The sequence below is a fragment of the Lathyrus oleraceus genome, chromosome 5 (assembly GCF_024323335.1).
Source record: "Lathyrus oleraceus cultivar Zhongwan6 chromosome 5, CAAS_Psat_ZW6_1.0, whole genome shotgun sequence".
Lineage (NCBI taxonomy): Eukaryota > Viridiplantae > Streptophyta > Magnoliopsida > Fabales > Fabaceae > Lathyrus > Lathyrus oleraceus.
In genome coordinates this window covers 636059962-636066078 of record NC_066583.1, presented here as the reverse complement: position 1 = coordinate 636066078, position 6117 = coordinate 636059962, and positions in this window count along the sequence as shown.

Here is a 6117-nt window from a genome sequence, read left to right as displayed (position 1 = left end):
TGTCTCCTTCCTTCTTCCTCTGCCCGCCATTATTACCAAATGGTTTCTTCGATCCTGACAAAGAAGAAGACGCACCCTGAATCTTGCCCAGCTTCAGCCAACTCTCAATACGCTCCCCAGCTACCACTATATCGGAGAAATTGGTGACAGGACATCCCACCATTCTTTCTGCAAATGGCCCCTGCAGGGTCCCCATAAACAAATCAGACATCTCCCGATCTACCAACGGAGGTTGAACTCTGGCGGCCAACTCTCTCCACCTTTGCGCATACTCTTTAAAGCCCTCATTATGTTTCTGAGACATACCCTGCAGCTGGGTACGACTCGGAGCCATGTCTGCATTAAATTGGTATTGCTTAAAGAAAGCATCTCCCAGATCCTGCCAATTCTTTACATCAGAAGATCTCAACTTGGTGTACCATTCCAAGGAGCCTCCGGACAGGCTGTCCTGGAAAAAGTACATCCACAGTTTTTGATCCGCGGTGTATGCTGAGATTTTGCGGACAAAAGCTTGGAGGTGAGTTTCCGGGCAGGAACTGCCGTTATATTTATCGAACGCCGGTGCTTTGAATTTCTGAGGGATCACAATCCCCTCCACCAATCCCATGTTTGACATATTTACCACCCCAGGAGTGGCATAACTCTCTAGCACTTTGATCTTTTCAGCCAGCAACTGAATTTCCTTATTCTGCGGAGGAATATTGTAAGGCATAAAAGGCTCATTCTGTATGGAAAATTGATCCGCCTCTCTATCCTCTTCCTGATCATCATCAAAACCATAAAACGGAGGCACAAAGTTGTCCTTCAGGTTCTGACTTGGTCCAGGTTGACCACCAGCATTGTTCACCAACCCAACCGTTGTTCTCTTCCCACCATCACGAGATCCTTGCCCCTGGTTGGAGACTCCATCCAGGTTGACCCCACTGTTCTGAGCAGAAACCCGCTCGAGTTTCTCAACTTTATCTGCGAGAGCCTTCTGACCAATGGCAAAACCTTGCATTATATTGATCAGTTCGGTCATTTTATCTTTCAATTCCAGCATATCAGCACTGGGAAGCTCCATGAGTCTGGGCGTATTTCTTCGGGTGTAATATCTGTGAGGGCGAGTAGTGTGCAAAGGTACTGCTCTTCGAGCGCGAGCAATGATTCCTGTCACAAGCAAGCACGTTAATAACAAACACCTGCAAAATAAAGCACAGTCATTATGATCAATGCATGGATGCAGTGTCTATTCATATGAAGGACACTTTGTCTCTCGATCCTGGCATCACTGAGACAAATAATAATCCGGCATCAATATTCTGATATTCAGCGTCTGATTTTATCGTGCAGATTGGAGATATGTGATTTAGCATGATACCCCCAACCATGTGTGTGCTCGTGAGAGTGCATACAGCAAAGCAAATAAAGCTTGAAAACCAATCACTGAATGAAAAATCACCATCACATAGCAAAAGTGCACAATCAGTGCAATAGTCATACATCAACCAGATAAGGTCAGATACAATCCTCCAGAATAGGAAAGAAATACAGACAAGTGAATTCCGTCAACAAGCCTGACGGTAATCCAACACAAATGAAAGATCTAACTGGATGAGGGTCCCGCAGATGGCCCTATCTCGCCTTCCATCCTCGCGAACTCTGCGGCGAACCTGAGCTCGGTGTTCTCCTGCTGCAATCTCCCAACTTCCTTCTGATGAATCTTCATCTGTCTGAAGTAATGGTCTCTCTCAGCAACATAATGATCTCTCTCAGCCCTGATCTTCAGATTCTCTGCTTCCTTGACCTTCAGCTTGGTCTCCCACTCAGCAATGAGGCTTCTGACTCTCTCCTCTCTCTGATCCCTGGCAAGGATTTGCCTCCTCTTCTCATCCTCAATGACCTTCGATGCTCTGAACAGCTTCTCCCTCGTGATGTCGTGCTCCCGGTTGGATGATGCTAAAGCTTGGCTGATCTCCCCATAGTAGGCTGTATCCATTTCGAAGCGTTTGGCCTCCAAAGCATGTCGCTTGTCTTGTTCTTCCATCTTTACCTTGATCTCCTGATTAACTGCCTGAAAACGAGCAACACTTCTCTCCAACTCAACTTTCTCTGCAAGTAACTGGTCTCTGGCCCTCTTCATCTCAAGGAATTCTTCCATGCTGACAGAAGAACTTGGACCCTCAATCATAGGACACGCAGGATCACCTCCAGGAAATGGTAGAAATGTAGCTTCAATCCTCTTTCGCAACCAATCTTTGAATAGTGGAAAATACCGACAGTTAACTTCCCCATAAGGAACCTTACCCTTCCTCTGAATGTCACGCCACTCATCCAATACCTGCCTCAGCTTAGTCTGGTTACCATCAATCGGGAAATAGAAGGACTCCTGAATCTCTTGCCCGAGAGGAGGACCCTCTATAGCAAACCCCATCTGTCTCCTGAGAAGCATTGGGTTGTAATTAATGCAACCCTGAACTCCTACCAAAGGCACATTAGGTAAACTCCCACAACTGCATATAAGATCTCTTCCAGCCAGACCATTATGAGTCCAAGAAATATCATCAGCCCGCAGACCCATCAACCTGAAGGACCACTTGACACTAGGATCAATCTGAACGAAGGCACCTCGAGAAGGCAAATACCCCATGAACCATTTGAAGAGCAACTGGGAACAACATCTGATCAAGCCACCACGCCTCTTCTCATTCCTGTTATGCACTGGATAGTAAACATCCCCGACCAGAGTAGGAATAGGGTTCTTCTGCATGAACAATCTGATAGCATTATAGTCCACAAAATTCTTCTGATTAGGAAACAAAACAATCCCATAAATGCTCACAGCAATCAATGCGCACACCGTCTTCCAGTTACCCATAGCAGCATGTTCCTTGGTATTAGCCTCCAAGAAACTCAAATGAAAACCGGGTAACTTCCCCTTTTCCTTCAATCCTTCCTTGACCATTTCCGGACTCAAATAAAGAGCACGTGAAATTCCAAGGACATCAGGCTCTGCTCTGGTGACATGGAACGGAATCTGATCACGGATCTGAATACTCAGGATGCCAGCATAGTCCTCCATCAGAGGTCCCAACAGATAATCTGGAAATACAAAGCATCTCAGCCCCGGGTCATAAAACTGGAGAAGGGTATGGATGGCGCTTCTGTCACTGTCAGTGAGCCTGAAAACCATCTTCAGGATACCGCCATATGCCTCTCTAAACGTCCCCACATGGTCGGGAGTGATCAATGCTATCATCTCCTTTAGCACACCAATCTCTGGATCGAAGAAACTGTAGGCAATGTTGTATTTCAGGCCGGTCCTCATCTCTAAACAGAAAGTCTCTCAACCAGAATCTCGATCAAAAGTGTCCCTGCATATGGATAAACATGTGTTAGATGCAATTAATGCAAGATGTAATGATGCTGATGAATGAATGCAATGCGTTGCCATCCTCCAAGCTATCTGATCATCTGCACTGAATCTGGTCTCCGAACTGATCATAACCATCTGAGGAACACAATCACAATTCTGACCCACGGGTTCCGAAATAAACGGAAGACAGATACATCATCATCACCACTGGTCTCTGATCAGACACACCATCACCATCTGAATCGGCCCAGGGAATCCGAAATAAACGGATCCCCACTGATAAAATATCTCGGCGCGGGGAATCCGAAATAAACGGATTCCCACTGATAAATGCCACGGACAACACTCCGGCGTCTCAAAAATAAACGGCCATAAATCCGACTTATAAATATGACTCGGATCCACGGAACCATTAGTCACCATCTGAGTCACCATCAATCACCAACAGTCACCATCTGTACCTGTTAAAATGATCATTCCCTCCCCACTCACGGGTGTCATCTAGGCCAGGGTAAAGTCGAAAGAAACGCAGCATAAATAACCTTTCGCAGAATACCATCATATACACACCCGAAGTATGTAACGATAATATCCCACCAGGGTCTGAACTGCTCGTGATATCAATGTTCCGCTAAGTGGCGCCATACCACCCGCTTCCCATGAATCACTCTATTCCTAGGTTTCCTAGATTTCACTCATAGCCTGGGTATTGGGCCTTTTACCTCGAGTAACTCCCACCCCAAAACAGAGGAACCACCTGTACAGAGGACGGCAACAATATGATAGTATGATGCATGCAGACATTAAATGCAAATATATACACAATCAGAATAATAAATGCAATAAATAACACACACAAGCAACCTAAACTAATCCTAGAACGCTAGGAAGGACTCGCTTAGGGACGATGGACCAGCATAGGTCTACATCAGAATCCCCAGCAGAGTCGCCAGCTGTCGCATCCTGCGAAAAATCAACCGGCGAGCTAAAAAGAAAAAAACACAGAGCCGCCACTAAACGTTATTTATCCCAAGATAGGGAAAGGAAACGCTCAGAGAAACCTGGAAAGACATGGTCTCGCGACCAGAGAGAAAAGGTTCGGGAGTCGGTTACGCGAGGGGAAGGTATTAGCACCCCTCACGTCCTAGGTACTCCTAGGGATCCACGTCCTAGAATAAAGAAAAGGTTGCTAAACATCACACACACACACGGGGAACGCAGGTGGGGTTAAGAGAAACGGGCTCGATAAGGCGTCGCACCTTATGCCTACATATCTTGTCTGGAACAAGAATCAGAGCCACTGTAGTTCGGCTTACGCACGCCAAACAACACAAAACATACAAACAAGCAAGGGTGGCAAACATGGAGCCCGACAACCACTGGATGGAATTACGTCGGCATCCGAACCAAAACACACTCAAAAGGGCAAACGTGGAGCCCGACTGCCAATCCCTGGGCTTACGTCGGCATCCGAGCCAAAACACACAGTCAGATAACAAGTAAACGCACGCAAAAAAGAAAAAGGTTGCCCGGAGTGGTCTCGCACGACCACCTGCCTACATACCTCGTCTGGCACGAGGATCAGGGCGATGTAGTTCCCCTGAAAGGGACTAAATTGCTAACCAGAAACCGGGGAAAGATACACAACTAGGGAGCTGAGACTCGAGCCTAATGTTGTCATGCATCGTTAACCCTAAGTTCGGTTTTCTATCCTACTTGCATAAGCAAACTAACCTAACCAGGAAAGAAGCTAGCACACAAGCATACAATCATATATCATCAAATGAGAACAGGTATCTCAAACAAGCATGTCAATCAGATATCCACATAACACGCACTATAGCCAAACAAGGGGCTCAATCAATCAGGTTTGACTGCCTAAGCAATCGTCTGTACAGGCTATGTTTGCTCTTAACCTTGCCATTACGAGGCTAAGGTGAAGCAGATGATGGGATGAAGTGAGGATGAGACCTCACAGCTCTTATCCCTAACCAGGGAGAGCTGACAAATGAGCATGGGTCCAGAATAGGGGAACCCTTCTATACTCGATGACTCTGACTCAATGTGCACTGCACAAGATCTTGGGCTTTTGATCTCAATGCTACAACCATGTAATGGGAGCAAGGAGAAGACTCACTGAATAGTGGGGGACAGGTTGCTTGTCCCTACCTTCCACCAATTGCCTTACTTGAAGGGCTTTTCCTGCTTGGCTTAAAAATAAACATACACAATCATTGCCTCTTAAGGAGGACTTCAGACATTTATTTGCCCGACCCGGTAACAGCCGGGTCTCCAGACTACATGAAGTCAAGAGGACTTACCTCAATGCAAGTTGCTTAAGCAACGCAAAGCAAAGCAATAGTTCGCAAGGAACTGAGCAACTAAAGTACCTGGAAACAATCAAACTCAGTCAATACTCAATCAGACAAACTATACAGCAAACAATCAAACAGTTTAAACAATACAACACAAAGCAAGCTCAAGGCTCAAGCCCAAGCTCCAACCTACAAAACAATGTTATGTTAGTGTACAAACATCAACAACACCAATTAAAATTGATTTGGATCATTCTCCATATACATTGCTTTTTTGATCCTGAAAAATCAAGCAAATATTAGCACCTAGACCACTAGGCCAAGCCTAGGGTCCAAAAGCAAGAAAAAATCTAAAACAGCAAGGTATTCATCAACCAACATCAAATTATCATCAAACAAGAGCCAACATCATTGGTCTCATGTTTATATCATCCATCATATTCAATT